Raw genomic sequence first — 24,173 nt, 5'->3', positions numbered from 1 at the left:
CACTTTTGTATCCTCTGCTATCTAGCTTTAGCGGGCCTCATTTTGCTGAAACTGTTTTCATACTACGTATGTGCTTTCCTCTCATTTCACCGTCATTATATGTGGGGGGCTGCTATTTGCTGTGGGGTATTTCTCTGGAGGCAAGAGAGGTCTGTGTTTCTTCTGATAGGGGAAGTTAGATCTTCGGCTGGAGCAAGACGTCTAGGATCATCGTAGGCACGTTCCCCGGCTACTTTTATTTGTGTGTTAGGTTCAGGGTCGCGGTCAGCTCAGGTTCCATCGCCCTAGAGCTTGTTTGTATCTGTGCTTGTCCTTTTTGTGATCCCCTGCCATTGGGATCATGACAGATCTCATGCTCGACTATATCCTTAAGAATAGCTGCACGAAGGGGGCGATTTCAGAAATATATGGGTTTCTACTTTTTTCTTTCCTGGAAAAATATCCCATCCGAGCCAAAGGGAAATGGGAAGCTGAATTGGGAATAATTGACAATGATAGATGGGAGTCGGTCCTAGAATATGTGCCCAAGATATCAATGAGTGAACCAGGCAGGCTATCACAGTTATTCGTAATCCATAGGGCCTATAGAACCCCTGACAGGTTGTTCAAGGCTGGGCTTAGGCAGAACTCGGAATGCCCTCGGTGCTCACAATCCCAGGCGGGGATATTGCATATGATGTGGCAGTGCCCTAGACTGTCCTCCTTCTGGATAGTTGTTTTAAATCGTATTGAACTGGTGTATGGATGTTCTATCCCTAGGGTTCCACTGACTTGCATATTGGGATATGTGGAGGAAATTGTTACGGACAACATGTTTAAAATAGCTATTGCACGATTGTTATTCATTGCTAGGAAATTGATCACCAAATTTTGGATTAGAGAGGAATCTCCAACAAGAAGAGACTTTCTTAAGCAAGCGGAGCATATACTTACTTTGGAGAAAAGTATCTACACCAAAAGGAATAAGCTGGACATTTTCCACAAGCTGTGGCAACCGTGGATGGACTTGAATTAGGATGATAAATGAGAATATAGGGAACCTAGTATTCAATGGAAATATAACGGATGTTTATTCAAATGTTTGTATGATGATGGGAAGTGGGGTGGCTCTGGCTGAGGTCTCTGGGTCGGGGGGGAAAAAGTTAACTGTAAATGTTTAATGAAACATTATGAAACATTGTCATGAGAAATATTCTGATTGTTTATTCTTTGCGGATAATAAAAATCTATCTGATAAAAAAAAAAATAATATATGGAATAAGTAACATTGATAATATAATTGCAAAAATGATAAAAGAACAAGTTCATATCCTGAAATGTAAGTCATAAAGTGCATAGTGCAATTAACCTCTTCACCCCTGGAGCTTTTTTTGGTTTTGCGCTTTTTTTTTCGCTTCCCTTCTTCACAGTGCCATACCTTTTTAATTTTTCCGTCAATATGGCCATGTGAGGGCTTTGTTTTTTGTGGGATGAGTTGTGCTTTTGATCGACTCCATTGGTTTCACCATGCTTTGTACTAGAAAACAGGAAAAAATTTCCAAGTGCGGTGAAATTGCAAAAAAAAGTGCAATCCACACTTGTTTTTTGCTTGTTTTTTTTTTTTTTTACTAAGTCCACTAAAAGCTAAAAATGACCTGCCATTACAAGTTCATAGACACCGAGCATGTTCTTTTTTATCTAAGTGTTGAAAAAACATTCCAAACTTTGTTAAAAAAAAATTGTGCTATATCCAGATACCCGTAGCGTCTCCATTTTTTGTTATATCGGGTTAGGTGAGGACTTATTGTGCCGAGCTGACGTTTTAAATTATGTCATTTTGGTGCAGATACAATCTTTTGATCACCCTTTATTGCATTTTAATGCAATGTCAAAGCGACCAAAAAACTTAATTTTAGCATTTTCTGACTTTTTTTTCGCTACATAGTTTAGTGATCAGGTTAATCCTTTTTTTATTGATCGATTGGGCGATTTTGAACATGACGATACCAAATATGTGTAGGTTTGATTTTATTTGTATTGTTTTAATTTGTATGGGGCGAAAGGGGGGTCATTTGAACTTTAATATTTTTTTTATTTTTTTATATTTTTAAAAACATGTTACTTTTGCCATTCTTCTTGGCATATCTCAATTGGCTCTGCTACACAGAGGCTATGGTCAGATCGTCTCTACGTAGCAGAATTGCTGACTTGCTGTGAGCACATACCACTGGGTGGCGCTCACAGCATTGTGGCACTGACAAACATAGAGGTTTCCAGAAGACCTCGGGTTGTCATGCCAACTGTTGTGAATTCTGTGGCAGAGCTCCCTCCTGTGGTCACAAGTGGTACTTTGGCTGATTCTCTCTGTGAGCTTCCGTTGGTGGAGGAGAGTGGTACTGCGGCTTCTGAGTTTCCTTCCTCAGGTGATGTGGTGAAGTCGTTGGGTGCTGCTCTATTTAACTCCACCTAGTGCTTTGATCCTGGCCTCCAGTCAATGTTCTAGTATTGGACCTGTTTCCTCCTGGATCGTTCCTGTGGCCTGCTGCTCTGCATAGCTAAGTTCCGCTTTTGCTTTTTGTTTGCTGTTTTTTTCTGTCCAGCTTGCTTATTTGTTTTCTCGTGCTTGCTGGAAGCTCTGGGACGCAGAGGGTGTACCTCCGTGCCGTTAGTTCGGTACGGAGGGTCTTTTTGCCCCCTTTGCGTGGTTGTTTGTAGGGTTTTGTGTTGACCGCAAAGTTACCTTTCCTATCCTCGCTCTGTTCAGAAAGTCGGGCCTCACTTTGCTAAATCTATTTCATCTCTACGTTTGTCTTTTCTTCTTAACTCACAGTCATTATATGTGGGGGCTGCCTTTTCCTTTGGGGTATTTCTCTGAGGCATGGTAGGCTTATTTTCTATCTTCAGGCTAGCTAGTTTGTCAGGCTGTGCCGAGTTGCATAGGGAGCGTTAGGCGCAATCCACGGCTGCCTCCAGTGTGGTTGGAGAGGATTAGGGATTGCGGTCAGCAGAGTTCCCACGTCTCAGAGCTCGTTCTATGTTTTTGGGTTATTGTCAGGTCACTGTATGTGCTCTGACTTCTATGTCCATTGTGGTACTGAATTACCGGATCACAACAGTACTGGAGGCCCAAAGTACTAATGATTCCCAATAGAGGGAAAAAAGAAGTTCTGAGACCATTTTTTTTTCTTTGCACTGTGTTTTGCCTTTTTTTTTCCCTAGACATTTGGGTGGTTCAGGACAGGTGTGAACATGGACATTCAGGGTCTGTGCTCTTCAATGGATAATCTCGTTATAAATGTACAAAAGATTCAAGATTTGGTGGTTCAGAAGCCTATGTTAGAACCAAGAATTCCTATTCCTGATTTGTTTTATGATGATAGAGCCAAGTTTGTGAATTTCAAAAATAATTGCAAACTGTTTCTGGCCTTGAAACCTCGCTCCTCTGGTGACCCAGTTCAACAAGTGAGAATTATTATTTCTTTTTTGCGTGGCGACCCTCAAGACTGGGCATTTTCCCTTGCGCCAGGAGATCCTGCATTAAGTAATATTGATGCGTTTTTCCTGGCGCTCGGATTGCTGTACGATGAGCCTAATTCAGTGGATCAGGCAGAGAAAAATTTGCTGGCTCTGTGTCAGGGTCAGGATGAGATAGAGGTATATTGTCAGAAATTTAGAAAGTGGTCCGTACTCACTCAATGGAATGAAGGTGCGCTCGCAGCTATTTTCAGAAAGGGTCTCTCTGAAGCCCTTAAGGATGGTGGGATTTCCTCTGCCTGCTGGTCTGAATGAGTCTATGTCTTTGGCCACTCAGATCGGTCGACGCTTGCGTGAGCGTAAATCTGTGCACCATTTGGCGGTATTATCTGAGCATAAACCTGAGCCTATGCAGTACGATAGGACTTTGACCAGAGTTGAACGGCAAGAACACAGACGTCTGAATGGGCTGTGTTTCTACTGTGGTGATTCCACTCATGCTATCTCTGATTGTCCTAAGCGCACTAAGCGGTTCGCTGGGTCTGCCACCATTGGTACGGTACAGTCAAAATTTCTTTTGTCCGTTACCTTGATCTGCTCTTTGTCATCGTATTCTGTCATGGCGTTTGTGGATTCAGGCGCTGCCCTGAATTTGATGGACTTGGAGTATGCTAGGCGTTGTGGGTTTTTCTTGGAGCCCTTGCAGTGTCCTATTCCATTGAGAGGAATTGATGCTACGCCTTTGGCCAAGAATAAGCCTCAGTACTGGACCCAGCTGACCATGTGCATGGCTCCTGCACATCAGGAGGTTATTCGCTTTCTGGTGTTGCATAATTTGCATGATGTGGTCGTGTTGGGGTTGCCATGGCTTCAAGTCCATAATTCAGTATTAGATTGGAAATCCATGTCGGTGTCCAGCTGGGGTTGTCAGGGGGTACATGGTGATGTCCCATTTCTGTCTATTTCGTCATCCACCCCTTCTGAGATTCCAGAGTTCTTGTCTGATTACCGGGATGTATTTGATGAGCCTAAGTTCGATGCCCTACCTCCGCATAGGGATTGTGATTGTGATTGTGCTATCGATTTGATTCCTGGTAGTAAATTCCCAAAGGGTCGACTGTTTAATTTATCTGTGCCTGAGCACGCCGCTATGCGGAGTTATGTGAAGGAGTCCTTGGAGAAGGGGCATATTCGCCTGTCATCGTCGCCATTAGGAGCAGGGTTCTTTTTTGTGGCCAAGAAGGATGGTTCACTGAGACCTTGTATAGATTACCGCCTTCTAAATAAGATCACGGTTAAATTTCAGTACCCCTTGCCGTTGTTATCTGATTTGTTTGCTCGAATTAAAGGGGCTAGTTGGTTCACCAAGATAGATCTTCGTGGTGAGTATAATCTTGTGCGTATTAAGCGAGGCGATGAATGGAAAACTGCATTTAATACGCCCGAGGGCCATTTTGAGTATCTAGTAATGCCATTCGGACTTGCCAATGCTCCATCAGTGTTTCAGTCCTTTATGCATGACATCTTCCGAGAGTACCTGGATAAATTCCTGATTGTGTACTTGGATGACATTTTGATCTTCTCGGATGATTGGGAGTCTCATGTGAAGCAGGTCAGAATGGTGTTTCAGGTCCTGCGTGCTAATTCTTTGTTTGTGAAGGGATCAAAGTGTCTCTTTGGTGTTCAGAAGGTTTCATTTTTGGGGTTCATCTTTTCCCCTTCTACTGTCGAGATGGATCCTGTTAAGGTCCAAGCCATCCATGATTGGACTCAGCCGACATCTCTGAAAAGTCTGCAAAAGTTCCTGGGCTTTGCTAATTTTTATCGTCGCTTCATCTGCAATTTTTCTAGTATTGCTAAACCATTGACCGATTTGACCAAGAAGGGTGCTGATGTGGTCAATTGGTCTTCTGCTGCTGTGGAAGCTTTTCAAGAGTTGAAGCGTCGTTTTTCTTCTGCCCCTGTGTTGTGTCAACCAGATGTTTCGCTTCCATTCCAGGTCGAGGTTGATGCTTCTGAGATTGGAGCAGGGGCTGTTTTGTCGCAGAGAAGTTCTGGTTGCTCGGTGATGAAACCATGCGCCTTCTTTTCCAGGAAGTTTTGGCCTGCTGAGTGAAATTATGATGTTGGCAATCGAGAGTTGCTGGCCATGAAGTGGGCATTCGAGGAGTGGCATCATTGGCTTGAAGGAGCTAAGCATCGCGTGGTGGTCTTGACTGATCATAAGAACTTGACTTATCTCGAGACTGCCAAGCAGTTGAATCCTAGACAGGCTCGTTGGTCGCGGTTTTTTGCCCGTTTTGACTTTGTGATTTCGTACCTTCCGGGCTCTAAAAATGTGAAGGCGGATGCTCTGTCTAGGAGTTTTGTGCCCGACTCTCCGGGTTTATCTGAGCCGGCGGGTATTCTCAAAGAGGGAGTAATTGTGCCTGCCATCTCCCCTGATTTGCGGCGGGTGCTGCAAAAATTTCAGGCTAATAAACCTGATCGTTGCCCAGCGGAGAAACTGTTTGTCCCTGATAGGTGGACGAATAAAGTTATCTCTGAGGTTCATTGTTCGGTGTTGGCTGGTCATCCTGGAATCTTTGGTACCAGAGAGTTAGTGGCTAGATCCTTTTGGTGGCCATCTCTGTCGCGGGATGTGCGTTCTTTTGTGCAGTCCTATGGGATTTGTGCTCGGGCTAAGCCTTGCTGTTCTCGTGCCAGTGGGTTGCTTTTGCCCTTGCCGGTCCCGAAGAGGCCTTGGACACATATCTCTATGGATTTTATTTCAGATCTTCCCGTCTCTCAAAAAATGTCAGTCATTTGGGTGGTTTGTGATCGCTTCTCTAAGATGGTCCATTTGGTACCCTTGTCTAAATTACCTTCCTCCTCTGATTTGGTGCCATTGTTCTTCCAGCATGTGGTTCGTTTACATGGCATTCCAGAGAATATCGTTTCTGACAGAGGTTCCCAGTTTGTTTCGAGGTTTTGGGGAGCCTTTTGTGCTAGGATGGGCATTGACTTGTCTTTTTCCTCGGCTTTCCATCCTCAGACTAATGGCCAGACCGAACGAACCAATCAGACCTTGGAAACATATCTGAGATGCTTTGTTTCTGCTGATCAGGATGACTGGGTGTCCTTTTTGCCTTTGGCTGAGTTCACCCTTAATAATCGGGCCAGCTCGGCTACCTTGGTTTCGCTGTTTTTCTGCAACTCTGGGTTCCATCCTCGTTTCTCTTCAGGGCAGGTTGAGTCTTCAGACTGTCCTGGTGTGGATACTGTGGTGGACAGGTTGCAGCAGATTTGGACTCATGTAGTGGACAATTTGACCTTGTCCCAGGAGAAGGCTCAACGTTTTGCTAATCGCAGACGCTGTGTGGGTCCCCGACTTCGTGTTGGGGATTTGGTTTGGTTATCTTCTCGTCATATTCCTATGAAGGTTTCCTCTCCTAAGTTTAAACCTCGTTTCATTGGTCCGTATAGGATTTCTGAGGTTCTTAATCCTGTGTCTTTTCGTCTGACCCTTCCAGATTCTTTTTCCATTCATAACGTATTCCATAGGTCATTTTTGCGGAGATACGTGGCACCTATGGTTCCATCTGTTGATCCTCCTGCCCCGGTTTTGGTGGAGGGGGAGTTGGAGTATATTGTGGAGAAGATTTTGGATTCTCGTGTTTCAAGACGGAAACTCCAGTATCTGGTTAAGTGGAAGGGTTATGCTCAGGAAGATAATTCCTGGGTCTTTGCCTCTGATGTCCATGCTCCCGATCTTGTTCGTGCCTTTCATATGGCTCATCCTGGTCGTCCTGGGGGCTCTGGTGAGGGTTCGGTGACCCCTCCTCAAGGGGGGGTACTGTTGTGAATTCTGTGGCAGAGCTCCCTCCTGTGGTCACAAGTGGTACTTCGGCTGATTCTCTCTGTGAGCTTCCGTTGGTGGAGGAGAGTGGTACTGCGGCTTCTGAGTTTCCTTCCTCAGGTGATGTGGTGAAGTCGTTAGGTGCTGCTCTATTTAACTCCACCTAGTGCTTTGATCCTGGCCTCCAGTCAATGTTCTAGTATTGGACCTGTTTCCTCCTGGATCGTTCCTGTGGCCTGCTGCTCTGCATAGCTAAGTTCCGCTTTTGCTTTTTGTTTGCGGTTTTTTTCTGTCCAGCTTGCTTATTTGTTTTCTCGTGCTTGCTGGAAGCTCTGGGACGCAGAGGGTGTACCTACGTGCCGTTAGTTCGGTACGGAGGGTCTTTTTGCCCCCTTTGCGTGGTTGTTTGTAGGGTTTTGTGTTGACCGCAAAGTTACCTTTCCTATCCTCGCTCTGTTCAGAAAGTCGGGCCTCACTTTGCTAAATCTATTTCATCTCTACGTTTGTCTTTTCTTCTTAACTCACAGTCATTATATGTGGGGGCTGCCTTTTCCTTTGGGGTATTTCTCTGAGGCAAGGTAGGCTTATTTTCTATCTTCAGGCTAGCTAGTTTCTCAGGCTGTGCCGAGTTGCATAGGGAGCGTTAGGCGCAATCCACGGCTGCCTCCAGTGTGGTTGGAGAGGATTAGGGATTGCGGTCAGCAGAGTTCCCACGTCTCAGAGCTCGTTCTATGTTTTTGGGTTATTGTCAGGTCACTGTATGTGCTCTGACTTCTATGTCCATTGTGGTACTGAATTACCGGATCACAACAGCCAACACACCGATGACCTTCTATCACGTTACGCAGATCACCGATGTGCGTATTTCTTGCGTGATTGCCAGAAGCACTATTTACTTGCCGCTGTCACAGTTTGACAGTGGTATTTAACTAGTTAAGATCCGCGGGTGGATCACGATTCCACCCACGGCTATTGTGGGCACATGTCAGCTGTTCAAAACAGCTGACATGTCCCCAGAAAGATGCGGGCTCACCGCCACAGCCCACAACAAAGGGAGGGATACTGACATTGGCGTACTATTACGCCCGATGTTGGTAAGGTGTTAATAAAGTGCAAGAAAGCAATGATATATGCATAGAAATCAAACTACATTATACCTAAATACAGTAAATACATATCATGACAATGTGAACATAGTAATAAGGGCATAACAAACCCAAGATATAATGACAGTAATCATGAGGAAACAATGTGACAATATAGCCTCCTTACCTTGACAAGCCAGAGCTGGTATGTCACTCTCCATAAGGAGAAACGTTACCCCTTAGACCACAATATAGACAGTGATACACTGGCCAAACTTTCAGACCTAAAGAGGGTCTTTTATAAAAATCAAGAACTCAATCTCATTTCATCATCCATGGTGATGGTGTATAGTTAATCCCGAACATCAAAGTGATGTTTATTCTCAGGCACTAACATCCACTTAGCCATCTCTTACTCTACACAGTCCCGATTCCAAATACCGGCACAAGGCATCACAAGGAAAAGATGAATATAACAGAACTACTATAAAGGGAAATATATTAATAAACAAAAACAAAGACACACATAACAAAAAAAAGTTAAAAAAGCAGAGATTACAAGAAGGGAGCAAAACTTAATTTTTCATTAAGTCCCAAAGGAGACATGGTACCCAAATCCACAATCCAACTGGATTCAAGTTGTGCAAGGGATTATGTAAGATTCCCTCCTCTGATACCACCATAAACCCTATTGATGCCTCTAATGTGAAAACTTCGCGGTTCAGAATTGTGGTACAATTTAAAGTGCTTTGGTTTTGTCTTTAACAGTGAAGGGTCATCCACCTCCCCTGCCGCAAGAATATTCCTCACATGTTCTTTTGTCCCTCAAAGTTAAACTGGCATATGCTTTTGAGCAAGGGCATTGGGCACAGTAGACGATAAAAAATTTACTACACGAAATGTAGTGAGCGATAGTATACTCACGAGTACCATAAACTGAGAAAAATTACCTGATCTCTTGATGTTTTTATGATTACAGGCCAAACAGTTACTACAGGGGAAACATCCCCACTTTTGTTTATTAGCTCCAAATGGATTGGGCGAAGGTTCACCTTCCAACAAGACATTGACCCTAAGCACACAGCTAAAATAACAAAGGAGTGACTTCAAAACAATTCTGTGATCTTGACTGGCCCAGCCACAGCCCTGACCTAAACCCAATTGAACATCTCTGAGAGACCAGAAAATGGCTGTCCACTAGTGTTGAGCATTCTGACACTGCAAATATCGGGTATCGGCCGATATTTACTGTATCGGAATTCCGATACCGAGTTCCGATAATTTTGTGATATCAGATACCGGAATCGGAAGTTCCTATAGTTCAATGATGCACTATAATGGAGTGTGGGTGGTGCTTGGGCAGAGACTGCGTATGTGTGTGTGTGCAGGCGGGGTCTGTGCGTGACCGTGGGGGGGTCTGTGCGTGCGAGCCAGGGGTCTGTGCATGTGTGCCGGGGCTCTGTGCGGCGTGCGGGGCTCTGTGCGTGTGTGCCGGGGCTCTGTGCGTGTGTGCTGGGGCTCTGTGCAGCATGCAGGGCTCTGTGCGGGCCTGCCGGGGCTCTGTGCATGTGTGCCGGGGCTCTGTGCGTGTGTGACGGGGCTCTGTGCAGGCCTGCCGGGGATCTGTGCGTTTGTGCCTGGGCTCTGTGCGTATGTGCCGGGGCTCTGTGCGGGCCTGCCGGGGCTCTGTGCAGCGTGCCGTGGTTCTGTGCGGGCCTCCCGGGGCTCTGTGCGTGTGTGCTGGGGCTCTGTGGGGCGTGCGGGGCTCTGTGCAGTCCTGCCGGGGCTCTTTGCGGCGTGCGGGGCTCTGTGCAGGCCTGCCGGGGCTCTGTGCAGCGTGCAGGACTCTGTAAGGCCTGCTGGGGCTCTGTTCGGGCCTGCCGCGGCTCTGTGCTTGTGTGCCGGGGCTCTGTGCATGTGTGCCGGGGCTCTGTGCATGTGTGCCGGGGCTCTGTGCATGTGTGCCGGGGCTCTGTGCATGTGTGCCGGGGCTCTGTGCATGTGTGCCGGGGCTCTGTGCAGGCGTGCCGGGGCTCTGTGCATGTGTGCCGGGGCTCTGTGCGGCACTCTGTGCGTGTGTGCAGGCATCGTCCGATGGGACTACAAGTCCCATCGGACGATGCCTACTACAATGACAGTGATTGACACATTAGCCAATAATGGGACAGTAGCAGTCCCATCATCCGTTGAACGGATCCGGCAGAAAAAAACGGATCCTGCGGAAAAAAACAGGTCCAGTGGAAAAATGGAACGGGCTGAAAAAAAACGGATCCGGCGGAAAAAAATGGATTCGGCGGGAAAGAAACAGATCAGGCGGAAAAAAACTGATCCTGTGGAAAAAAACTGATCCGGCGGAAAAAACGGATCCGGAAGAACAAAACGGACCCGAAAGAAAAAACGGATCCGACGGAAAAAACGAATCCATTTTTTTAAAAACTCACCGGATTGTGCCTGACGGCAAAAACCTGATGTGTGAAAGCAGCCAGATATATGGATAGATACATCTATGTATAGATATATCCATAGATATATAATAGAAAGGCTGATGTTTCTAAGGCTACTTTCACACTTGCGTTTTTAGCAATCCGTCACAATCCGTTGTTTTGGGAAAAAAACGGATCCTGCAAATGTGCTCGCAGGATGCATTTTTTACCCATAGACTTGTATTAGCGACGGATCGCGACGGATGGTTACAAGTCGCGTCTGTCGTGCAATGGATCTGTCGTGTTTTGGCGAATTGTCGGCACGAAAAAACGTTCAAGTGAAGGTTTATTTGTCCATCGCGTCCGCCATGTTCTACCATGCATGTGCGGCTGAAACTCCGCCTCCTCCTCCCCACACTTCAGAATGGGCAGCGGATGCATTGAAAAACTGCATCCGCTGCCCACGTCGGGGCACAAATTTCACAACGTGCGTCGGTACGTTGGCTCGACGCATAGTGACGGACCCATACCGACACAAGTGTGAAAGAGGCCTTAATGAGCATTGAATTAAAAAAAACGTAAAAAAACAGCGTGGGCTCCCATGCAATTTTCTGCGCCAAAAGGGGAAAGCCGACGGCCGGGGACCAATAGCTGTAGCCTGCTTTGAATATCAGCCCGCAGCTGTCTGCGTAGCCATTACTGGCTATTAAAATAGGGGGACCCCCCAAAAAATGACATATTTCATAGCCAGAAAGGCTATGCAGACAGCTGCGGGCTGATATTCATAGCCTAGAGAGGGGCCATGGATATTGCCCCACACCCCGGCTACGAATACCAGTCCGCAGCCGCCGTAGAAATGACGCGTCTGTAAGATGCAACAATTCCGGCACTTAGACCCTCTCTTCCCACTCCCATGTAGCAGTGGGATATGGGGTAATAAGGGGTTAATGTCACCTTGCTATTGTAAGGTGACATTGCAGCGCTTCAGAGATCTGGTCGTTGCAGTATGACACTCTGCCACTAAGAGGAGTGATGGTACGTCTGATGGCACTGAAGGAATTCTACTGACCAGGTATCTCCAGCACACATTACACTTCACACTCCGGCCACTAGGGGGAGCAAAAGGCTTTATTTATTGGGCCCCTCCTCACACTGGTAAAACTAGGGGTTGGATAGAAAGTTAGTCAGAAGCTGACTGGGTTGGATTCAGGCAACATCCCGTGGCAGGGGGTGTTGCAGGGAGAAGACACAGGGGGGTCCCTGTCAGGCGTGGTAACCTGGCAGGTACCTAGCGACCAGAATAGAACGTTACGGAACCACGCCTGCACACCCCGTGGCGGTATCCTAAGAAAGAGACACGAAGCGAAGGATATTGTGAGACAGTGAGAAACGAGATCAAGCACAAAGGAGAGCCAGTAGGAGTCGTGCCGTGAGACCGAGGCAACATCCAACTGAGGCGCGTAGCCGGTGGCTGGAACACCGAGGGAGTAACCAACTTTACACCTTACTCCAAACTCCGCAGGACAGTTAATTATAGGTTGGCTGTCTCACCTAAACACCTACGAAGACATAGGGGGCAACAGTGGCAGAGGGGTGTCTCTAGGGTCCCGGAAGACCTCCAGGCCTTCCCGTCATACGGGTGCGTCCTAGCCATAACATACCTGGGGGACGTTGAACTAGAAACATCTGGAACTAAAGAAAGAGAGAGCTGTAAAGAACGAACGAACGAGAACAGCAGTTGTGAGGACTATTCCGAATGCTCAGTAGGGTAGCACTACAACACACAGGCGCTATTGCCTATTGGTAGGCAACGATTTCCACCTGTAAAGGGAATTCTGGAAGTGCCCATCAGACCGGCCGGTCTCAGATAGCCCTGTTAAGCGTGCTCTGGATTGCGGATCCTGAAGTCTTCAGTAAAGAGGGAAAGAGACTGCAACCTTGTGTCCTCGTTATTGACTGCACCTCACACCATCACCATCCACCTTACTGGGAAGCCCTGGGGACAAACTTCACCTGTGGGAAGGTATACCATCCAGCTGCTATTTTATCACCCCAGCGGACCCCACAGCAGCGTCAGTCACCCTGACCGAACACCACAGGTGGCGTCACGAACCCTGATAGACTGTACCACCTTTATTGGACACCCCCTTAGCAGGGTCGCGGACCGGGTCTAGCCACCGTGACAGCTTCAGAACCGAACCAGAGAGGCCTGGTACCGAGAACGCGTGGCCCTGTGTCTGGGGGCGCTCCAACTTAGCGTCATGAACAGGATCGTACTTAAGCCTGAGGAGCAGGTCATGTGTGCCTTGGAATTGTGATTGAAACGTTTTTGAACTGTGATTTATTGTAAAGACTGTGTATTGCTGATTGTCGCATGATTCCCGCCAAAACCGCCGCCATTGCCGCGCCACGAGGAGCGCAGGAGAAGAAGGAGGGCATGTCATGGGAGGAGATCGAGAAAACGGCGCGAACAGCAACATCTGCCCACTCCGACTACGGCTGCAGGATGACGAGCTCAGGAATGGAGGAGCTCAAACCCCAGAAAATGGAAGAGCCTCGTGTGTGTGCTGCTGCAGGGCCAGGAGAGGAGACGGCGACCAGCGAGTGCCTGAACGATGACGAAGTGACCCAGGATCACTGCAACCCAGCGGAGCCGGACCAGGGCTTACCGCCGCAGGGGGATCCGGATCCCCTGGAATTACCGGAGGAGGCATCGAACCACCCGATTCCAGGCGAGGGGTCGGCGACGGCGAAGAAATGGAAGTCGGAGCTGTGCAAGAAGATCGCGCAGGGAGCGCCGTGGTCAGAGCCGCCGCAGACTCCAGCGTCCTCATCAGCGGAGCCGATTGACACCGGTGGAACCACATCAGACGCAGGTACCAAAAGCAACCCTGCCCCGCCGACCGATCCAGCTCCGGTGACCGCTCCCCATCCCAGCTATGACCAGCCTCCCGTTGCCGAGATCAGGGTGACAACCCTGTATGTCATGAAGGGGATACTGCCCCCGCTACCGATATCTATGGGCGAACCGTTAGACGTGAGTCCCAGAAGCATTATCTTCACAAAGTCTTCTTTCTGTGTAAAACCATAGGGGTTAAAGAGAGAGTCCTCCTGAGAACCGCAGAACGACAGATGGTAGCTGAAAGAGAGACAATGACAGTAGGCCCAGCCCAGGAGCTAGGCGGTCCTGCATTGGTGAAGCTAGAAAGGAAAGACAAGTTGAGTTATTTTATACTATTTTATAGTAGGCCTTTAGTGGGTTCAGCTTATACGCCCTTAAAGGAGAAGTTAACTTATTGTTCTGAATTTGCACTAAGTAGAATACCCGGTTGGGTAAAAAGAGTTATTTATTGTCATAATGTTATTTAAAAATATTTAATCCTGTTCTTGTTTGTAACGTTCAAGTGTCCTCACCTCCCATAAAGGGAAGCATTGTTCAATTTACTTGTCTCAAGAAATTCAAAAATGTTGTATGTCTTTTGCTGAATTGTATTGTTGTTCTTCTTCCCAGTCCAGGAGTACTGGATTTAACCGGGGGGGAGTGCAGCGCCCCAGAGATATGGTCGTTGCAGTATGACACTCTGCCACTAAGGGGAGTGATGGTACGTCTGATGGCACTGAAGGAATTCTACTGACCAGGTATCACCAGCACACATTACACTTCACACTCCGGCCACTAGGGGGAGCAAAAGGCTTTATTTATTGGGCCCCTCCTCAGACTGGTAAAACTAGGGGTTGGATAGAAAGTTAGTCAGAAGAAAGAGAGAGCTGTAAAGAACGAACGAATGAGAACAGGAGTTGTGAGGACTATTCCGAATGCTCAGCAGGGTAGCACTACAACACACAGGCGCTATTGGTAGGCAACGATTTCCACCTGTAAAGGGAATTCTGGAAGTGCCCATCGGACCGGCCAGTCTCAGATAGCCCTGTTAAGCGTGCTCTGGATTGCAGATCCTGAAGTCTTCAGTAAAGAGGTAAAGAGACTGCAACCTTGTGTCCTCGTTATTGACTGCACCTCACACCATCACCATCCACCTTACTGGGAAGCCCTGGGGACATGCTTCACCTGTGGGAAGGTATACCATCCAGCTGCTATTCCATCACCCCAGCGGACCCCACAGCAGCGTCGGTCACCCTGACCGAACACCACAGGTGGCGTCACGAACCCTCATAGACTGTACCACCTCTATTGGACGCCCCTTAGCAGGGTCGCGGACTGGGTCTAGCCACCGTGACAGCTTCTGAACTGAACCAGAGAATCCTGGTACCGAGAACGCGTGGCCCTGTGTCTGGGGGCGCTCCAACTTTAAGCCGGGTTAATAACGGAAAAGGCGTCAATAAGACGCCTATCCATTATTAATCCAATAGTAATAAAGAGTTAATAAAACACACACACATTTAGAAAAAAGTATTTTAATATTCTTCATGTAACCATACTTACCATACTTCAGGGCCTGCAAAAAAACTTAAAATAATAAACTGCATACTACCTATCTGCCGTAGTCCAATTAATAACGAGTGTCCCACGACGATCTCCCCTATAGAACAGTGACATCGGGTGATGCCACTGCTCTATAGGACCCTCAGTGACACAGTGACAGGAAACAATGGCTCCTGCAGTGCCTCACTGAGGTTACCTTAGGACAAAGTCTCACTTTATGGCAATTACTGCGTGGGAAAATTTCTCACACAGCAATGCCAAAAGTGAGACTAAGGATTTTTTTTTTTTTACAGCGGCGGAGGAATACAGTGCAGATGGATACCTTCCTCCTGTCATTGTGTTCCTGGAGCCCCAGGAGAGCGGTCGCAACAGCTGATGCTGCCGTTCTCCACATGACATTGTAGTGGGACACTCGTGGATTTCTGCGGACAGGGAGTATATTGGCTGCTTGTTATTTTAATCTTTTTTTACAGATGACACTGGCTTCGGGGAGCAAAGTGACAAGTAATGGTGAGTATGAACTCTGTTTAATGTACTGTATGTATTTATTGTATGTAGCATGTATGTAGTATGTATGTAGTATGTATGTTTTTTTTTCCTTCAACACATTAGCCGGATGATGGGGAAACTATTGTCCGATCATTGGCTAATGTGTCACTCACTGTCACTGAAGTAGGCATCGTCCAATGGGACTTGTAGTCCCATCGGATGATGCCTGCACACACGCACACAGAGCCCCGCACACCGCACAGAGCCTCGGCACGCCCCACAGAGCCCCGGCACGTACGCACAGAGCCCTGGCAGGCATGCACAAAGCCCCGGCACACCGTACAGAGCCCGGCACACAGGCAGAGAGCCCCAGCACACACGCACAGATCCCCGGCACACACGCACAGAGCCCCGGCACGCAAGCACCGAGCACCGACACGCACGCACAGAGCCCCGCACGCCGCAAACATCCCCGGCATGCCGCAAAGAGCCCCGGCATGGCACACAGAGCCCTGCATGCCACACAGAGCCCCGGCATGCATGCACAGAGCCCCGGCACGCACGCACCGAGCCCCGGCACGCACGCACGCACGCACAGAGCCCCAGCACGCAAGCACCGGCACGCACGCACAGAGCCCCGCACGCCGCAAACATCCCCGGCATGGTGCATAGAGCCCCGCACACCGCACAGAGCCCTGGCACACTCGCACAGAGCCTCAGCAGGCACACACAGACCCCCGAGAGGCCCGTACAGATCCCCGGTAGGCCCGCACAGACCCCGCCCGCACACACAGACACACACAGTGTCCGCCCACGCACCGCTCACACTCTTCCTTCCACCGCAACAGGGTGTAGAAGGACAGAAAGGGCTTATTTAAAATCCGATATTTGTGTCCCATTGACTTGCATTGGTATCCGGTATCGGTATCGGCGATATCTGATATTTTTCGGATATCGGCCGATCCAATCCGATACCGATACTTTTGGATATCGGAAGGTATCCCTCAATGCTACTGTCCACCAATGATCACCATACAACCTGACGGAACCGGAGAGGATCTGTAAGGAGGAATGGCAGAGGATCCCCAAATCCAGGTGTGAAAAACTTATTGCTTCATTCCCAAGAAGACTCATGGCTGCACTAGCGCAAAAGGGTGCTTCTACTCAATACTGAGTAAAGGGTCTGGATTATTGATGAGCGAGTGTACTCGTTGCTCGGGTTTTCCTGAGCACGCTTGGGTGACCTCCGAGTATTTATGGCTGCTCGGAGATTTAGTTTTCATTGCGGCAGCTGAATGATTTACAGCTAAACGCCAAGCTAAGTACATGTGGGGGTTGCCTGGTTGCTAGGGAATCCCCACATGTAATCAAGCAGGCTAGTAGCTGTAAATCTCGAGCAGTCATAAATACTCAGAGGTCACCCGAGTGTGCTCGGGAAAACCCGAGCAACGAGTACACTCGCACATCACTAGTCTGGACTCTTATGACTATGTGATATTTCAGTTTTTCTTTTTTAATAAATTTGCAAACATTACTACATTTCTGTTTGTCAGTCAAGATGGGGTGCAGAATGTACATTAATGAGAAAAGAATGAACTTTTTTAAATTTACAAATGGCTGCAATGAAACAGAGTGAGAAATTTAAAGTGGTCTGAATACTTTCCATACCCACTGTAACTGTAATATCCAAATCTTCCAACTGTTCTGTAATCCTTACTATATTTCCAGTCAATGTTTATGCAACAATACAATTACTTCAACATAAGTGTATTATTTCACATTTATCAACACTATACCTTATCTACCTTGTATTTGCCCGCACGTGTAACTTACTGTTAGGGTTTGGCGTAATGCACCAAATATATATTTATAGCGTAATAGGTGCGTTTGCAACCCGGGGTCCACCGTGCAGGAGTAAAACCCGCTGCTAGTAACTGACGGTACTATATGGCGGTATAAGTGAAAGTTACAGAGTCACTTAAAACAAGAGAACGCTGTGCCCTGTTAACCTCACAGAGGATCACAGCTACCAAATACAGCGAACAGTGGTCATGCAGTCAGAATGGCACACGCAAAGCTCCTCACCGGATGTGCCAGTATTTTAGGGGCTTATTTTAGCCGGGCCCTGAATCCACTTACACAAAACTCCTCACCAGAGATGGCGGTATTCTAGGGGCTTATTTCAGCTGAACCCTGAAACCACATACATTCCTTCCCCTGAGGAACGAAGCGTAGTGCTTCCGAAACGCGCGTCGGGGAGGGTAGGAGCCCACATGTGCCTGTTTTTACGATACTAGGTAAGGTCACCCTAACTCGCTGTTATGGTATTATATTGTTTTTGCTAATTTGGCTGCGCACTTGCGCTGGTGACCATCTATTATTATATGTGTACTCCCACTTCTATTGTTGCTAAGTGTGCTGTGCCGCTGTGTCCGGCCTTGCCCCTATCTTTTCCTTGTATATGTAGATTTTAATCAATAAAGGTTTTTCTACTTTGTGTACCCTGTGGACGTTTCCACCATTTTTTCTTTGTGATTGCTCACGTAACATATAACACAGCCCATGTAATATATAGCACAGCCTACATAGTATCTAACAGTGGCCATGTAGTATATAGCACGCAGTATAGAACACAGCCACGTAGTATATAACACTGCCCACGCAGTATATAGCAGCCATGTAGTATATAATGCAGCCCACGCAGTATATAACACTGGCCACGTAATATAAAGCACAGCCCAGGCAGTATAGAACACAGCCCACATAGTATCTAACACTGGCCAGGTAGTATATAGCAGCCATGCGGTATCTAACACAGCCCACGTAGTATTTAGCAGTGTGGGCACCATATCTCTGTTAAAAAAAAAAATTTAAAATAAAAAATAGTTATATACTTACCCGACGGGATCCAGCGTAGATCCTCTGGCGATGCGCGTGGTTGCCGCCATCTTGCGTTCCCAGGATGCATTGCAAAATTACCCAGATCACTTAGCGGTCTTGCGAGACTGCTAAGTGTTCTCGGTAATTTCGCAATGTATCGCTGAGACCGGAAGCTGGCAGGAGCACATCGTCGGACTACGGAAGGTGAGAATAGCAGGTTTTTTGTTTTGTTATTATTTTTAACATGATATCTTTTTACTATTGATGCTGCATAGGCAGCATCAATAGTAAAAACTTGGTCACACAGGGTTAATAGCGGCGGTAATGGAGTGAGTTACCCGTGGCATAACGCGGTCCGTTACCGCTGGCATTAACCCTGTGTGACTGTGGGGAGTATGGAGTGGGCGCTGACTGCAGGGAGTATGGAGCGGGCGCCGAGCACTGACTGCGGGGAGTATGGAGCGGGCGCTGACTGCGGGGAGTATGGGGTGGGCACTGACTGGGCACTGACTGTGGGGAGTATGGAGCGAGCACTGACTGCGGGAAGTATGGAGATGGCACTGACTGCGAGGAGTTTCGAGCGGGCACTGACTGCGGGGAGTATGGAGCGGGCGCCGGGCACTGACTGCGGGGAGTATGGAGCGGGCACTGACTGCGGGGAGTATGGAGCGGGCACCGGGTACTGACTGCAGGGCAGTAGGAGGGACTAATTGGACTGTGGCCATTGCTGATTGGTTGTGGCAGCCATGACAGGCAGCTGGCGAGACCAATCAGTGACTTGGATTCCATGACAGACAGAGGCCACGACCAATGAATATCCGTGACAGAAGGACAGACAGACAGAAAGACGGAAGTGACCCTTAGCCAATTATATAGTAGATATCATGTTCATAGTAACTAAAATGAGTTCCTGCAGCATAACTAACAAATACACACCAAGGCCAGAATCACACCAGTGAATGGCATCTGATGTGATGTGCTAATGACCTTCTGCTCCAGCTCTGCTGAAAGCGTGAGCCAAGTGTCAGTGCTCTGTGCTCTGATCCTCTCGCATGAGAGAATTGCAGTTCAGGTGCGGATTAGATGGAGAAAGTAATTTCTCCATCTCCTTCATTGCCTGTTTAGGCGTATATGACATCCAAGTACAGTACTATATGTCACACACACCCATAGACTTGTATGATTGCGAGTGAGCTGAGTCTTTTTGCCAATCATATTTTCCAGTAAAATTTGTGAGGAAAAAATTGAGGATAAAAACAAGAAAAATGTTGCATAATCCACCCAACTCTAAATATAGTCACAAATGCTAACTGCTATAGACAATTATGCAGTGATTTCCTTCCCAGTCACCTTGAGCAATATTTTACTAGGTACTTTTTATAATTCATTAAGGATAATAATTTAGTTTATTATTAGAAACAGAAATTTGACTTTTAGATTCCTTTTAGTTTAAATGAAATTATAAACTATTTTCTAAGCTTTACTCCACAGCTGAAATTTAATCTGCTGATGTTAATGTATTAAAATCTGAAATTGATCCACTCCGAGGAACTGATGACAAGATGATTCTTTCTGATTCTCTTCAGTGCTCCACTGGTTTTTATAGAAATCTGGTGTGATTCCCATTATTGATGGTCTCACACTGTAGATGACAGAAATAGCATAGGACATATTGTCATCAGAATACCCACATAGTCACAGGGGATGCCTTCAGTAAACGTCTGAACTCAGGCTCAATTATGTGTAAAAACAAACTGTACTTTACTTACCCTCAGGCCGAAGTCAGAATCAACGAATAAAAAAAAAAATTGGTCGGTATTTCACGGCCGAGAATCGCAGAAATGTTCCCGGAACATTGATCCGTATGTCATCAGTGTGCAATGCGAGGATGCGATTTTCTCACATCTAAGCATTCGTGTGACATCCGTGTGACATCTGTATGGCATCCATAAGACAAGATTTTCTTGCCAGCTTGCAAAATGAACATATAATGGATCCTGACCCGGAAAATCATGAATAAATAATGTGGAAGCCTATTTTTTGGCTCCACAAGTTCCATCCTACAATCTAAAACAATTGCGTGGGAATTTTCTTCGCCAGAGAGGGAAAGCCGGCGGCTGGGGTCGACATATGTAGCTTGGGTAGGGGTTAATACACATGGATCTTTCCAGGCTATGAATATCAGCCCGCAGCTGTATATTTAGCCTTTACTGGCTAATCTAATAAGGGGACCCTCCAAAAAACATGAGGTGGGGTCCCCCTATAATTTATAGCCAGAAAGGCTAAGCAGACAGACAGAAACTTTCCCACACTACAGAGTTCATGTCCGGTCAGGCGGGGAGGCTGCACATGCAACTTTTCATTCATTACACAGTGGTTTACAGTTGGGGCTGTAGCATTAGCATCACTCCCGATTGTAAAGTATTTAACGCCTTGAGATGGATTGTAGCGTGGGACTTGACTGTATGGCGGACAGATATGGGATATTGTTGCTTTTTTATTTTGGATTTTTTACAGGAGAATGAGGGCTTTGCTTGGATTGAGAGTGTAATTAACATGGAAAACCTGTGTGTTTAAGTATTTAATTAAATACTTTATTCTCAATGTATGTGCATTTTTTTTAACCCTTTCATATTGGATTAATAATGGATAAGTGTCTTATTGACACCTCTCTGATATTAACCAGGCTTAATGTCACCTTACAATACCAAGGTGACATTAACCCCTTATTGCCTCATAGGCCACCACTACAGGGCAATGGGAAGAGAAGCTAAGTGCCAGAAATGGCGCATCTTATAGATGCTCCTTTTCTGGGGTGGCTGGAGGCGGATGTTTTTAGCTGGGGCAATAACAATGGTCCCTTACTAGGCTAATAAGATCTGCTCTCAGTCACTGGCTTTCCCTCTCTGGCGAAGAAAATTGCGCACGAGCCCACGCTATTTTTTTCCCTCAATAAATTATTTAATTTAACACCTACATCTCCAAAATTTAACACACATAGTACTAACAGTATTAGTCAGGGACATATAAAAATCTAACTAATACGCAATGGTTTACTGTATGTAAACCATGTGTCATATCCTGTCGGCTTCTGCAATGATATTACAGAAGTCGACTATGGAATTATCGACGATTCTGCTACCTAACGCTCTATGAAATATATATATATATATATATATATATATATATAGATATGTGTCAATGACATATATTTACCTATATTATGTGTATACATTTATTTTATCCATTCCGTTTTAACCTGTCAGTGTGATTTTACTGTACACAGCACTTAATTGCCGGCTTTTCGAAAGGATAACGGTGCATATTTCTCGCAAGTCACACTGATGGTTCTTGTGGCGTGCGAGTTTTTCTCGCACCCATAGACTTTCATTGGTGAGTCTCGGCCGATATATGGTGAAAATCGCAGCATGCTGTGATTTAACTCGCACGTATAATACGGCCGAGAAAAAGACGTATGATGGGAGCTGCCCCATGGATTAGCATTGGCCGAGTGCTATGCGATTTATTATAGCATAGCACTTGCCCGTATTATACGGTAGTGTGACTCCAGCCTCAGTTTGTTTTCGTATACCTGTGGGCAGAAGCTTGCTGAAAGCTGACAACTCCTGTAATAATATTCTTTTACGTTCTAAATTATATATGTACAGTGAGAAATGTTTGCCTCACAAAATGTGCCTAATAATGCAAAATAAGACTCATCATGGGAATTAGTACAAATCCTGTTTTCTTACAGAGTATATACATATTGAACACTGCAAATTTTGGAATGGACCTTTTTTTAAAATAATGCATTTATTCATATTTTCACTGAATTCTTCCTTTAAAGATGAATGAGCAAGCATATTGTATGATTTGCATTAGTCTTTTTTATCAGTTCCAAGGCTTCCGGAATACTCCGGATAAATTGGTAATATTTTTTCAATATGTTAACATGGAAATAATTAAACTCGGCTTTCCGGTAAATGTCATCTATGTTTTGTACAAGATTTTTTCTTCAAAATCATTGTAGCATTAGATAGATATTTTACTGCATAGACTTTTCAGATTTATATATTTTACAGTGTATTCTTGCAACCAAATGCAAGCTATTACAAAATAATAATGCTGGCAGCACTGATAAAAAATGAATGTACAAGGTACAATTTTTGCAATGTGTTATCTCCTAGTTTGTGCTGTGCAAGGCAATGGTTGTCACTAGACCATGGTCTGATTCATTCTTGCAGTTGGAACACTGAATTTCTATTACTGCTTTGACATGGATGGCGTGTAAGAGTTTGTCTATTGACCTGTAGCAATTCTCCAATGGAGTGTTCTTAATTTCGTAGACTCACTGTAAACAGACCAAAAAATATCATTTTTGCGTTCTGAAGAAATATTGTTTTGTTTGCTAGCAAGTTACTATATAGATTATTTTCGCCCACAGTTATTCCTTATTCACCTGTAATATTTTTAAGGAGTTTATCCAGCTAATTTTTTTTATAATGGACCTAAAAACTTACTGGCAGGCTGTTGCTACCTCCCTGCTTGTTGTGCCCATTCCCAATCTCTGCCTTTGTAGATAGGTTACAGACTTCTACTGTTGGCAATACAACAGCTTCCACTAATATCAGTTCAATGGAGCAGCAAGTTCTTTTCATCTCTGCTCTATTGAAGGGGCATGACTGCCAGTATAAAGTTGATTGACAGCTGTCTCCCCGCTACCTAACTGCAGGGAGCCAGCGGTGAATCAGCATGGTGTCGGCAATCACTCCCTGTCGACAGAGCAGACCGGAAGAAGGAAAGCTGCTCTGTTGAGTAGCTTATTCAGGTTGAACAGGCAGGTAGTTAGCAACTACTTGATTGTTAGTTTTTAGGCCAATAGTAAAAAAAATAACGTCTTGGATAAATCCTTTAAAGGGAACCTTCAAATGAATGAATGCTATTAACTTGCATGGGATTAATCTATTGGATTAATCTGTAGGATAACAGCATTCTAAAACTGCCTCTACTAAGAGCCCCGCTGCCAGGAGGAAATTAACTTTATTTTTCCCAGTAGAAACATTTTTCAGGCACAGGGGTGGCACCAGTGTGGTTTCTTTTACCACTCTGTGTATAGAGAGAGGCAGCCCAGCATTTGGGCCTACTGTCAGTCAGTGCCTGGAGTGCAGGTACAATTGCTGATCTTTATACACATAGCGGTAACTGAACCAGCACCGCATCAGCCCCTGTGACTGAAACCCGAACGATAATGGGAGTGATAGTGTAAGTGCAGAAGCTGGGCAGGTTCAGAATGCTATTAATATGAAGATTAAATCCATATCTGTAGGTTAATAGACTTTTTTCACTTGACAGGTTCCCTTTATTGTCTGTAATAAAAGGACCATTTTCTATAGTTGTTCTGATCAGTGTTTCATGTGTTTTATGTCTGCTTTTACAATTTATGTGTTATCCATTTTTTGTATGCACAACAAGCTCAGATGGAGTTTTGCCAGGCAGGGCTGAGGGTCAGCGTAAGGCCGGGATCACACATGCGAGAAACACGTCCGTGTCTTGCATGTGAAATC

The sequence above is a fragment of the Ranitomeya imitator genome, chromosome 5 (assembly GCF_032444005.1).
Source record: "Ranitomeya imitator isolate aRanImi1 chromosome 5, aRanImi1.pri, whole genome shotgun sequence".
Lineage (NCBI taxonomy): Eukaryota > Metazoa > Chordata > Amphibia > Anura > Dendrobatidae > Ranitomeya > Ranitomeya imitator.
Note: the sequence above shows the minus strand (reverse complement) of the source record.